This window comes from Ursus maritimus, unplaced genomic scaffold (genome assembly GCF_017311325.1).
Source record: "Ursus maritimus isolate PB19 unplaced genomic scaffold, ASM1731132v1 scaffold_33, whole genome shotgun sequence".
In the NCBI taxonomy this organism is placed as follows: Eukaryota; Metazoa; Chordata; class Mammalia; order Carnivora; family Ursidae; genus Ursus; species Ursus maritimus.
Window position 1 is genome coordinate 13,590,750 of NW_024425897.1, and position 570 is coordinate 13,591,319.

Here is a 570-nt window from a genome sequence, read left to right on the forward strand (position 1 = left end):
AACAACTATAGGGTTCTAACAGACAAGGTTTAAAACTCGTTCTTCAATTACATTATGTGATAATGTAGTCAATAAATATTTATTAAAGGCCTGGTCAGACCAGGCACTCTGCTGATGGGGATCCAAGAGGGAGAGAAAACTGTGGCCCCTGCCCACACAGAGCTCAGTCTGAGCTGGTCAATGCCGTAGGCACTAGCCTCACTCAGCTGTTGAAATTTAAAATAATTAACAAGAAATAAAATTTGAAATTCAGTTCTTCGGACTCACTTGCCACCTTTCAAGTCCTCAGTAGCCACATGTGGCTGCAGGCTACGGTACCTCGCAGCACGGACACAGAACACGGCCATCAGCCCAGAACGTTCCATCGGACAGCGCTGGTCTAGAGCCCGGCTAGTCCAAAGGCTTCGTGCAACCAGACCATCAGGCTAACCGTGGGGCTGGCTGGAAACGCAGACTCTCCAGCTCCCTCACTGATTTACTGAGTCAGAATCTGCGTTTCAAAGATTGTCGTGATTCCCTTAAATTCACATTTGTTAAGCGCGGGGGGGGGGGGGGGGGGGGGGGGGGGGG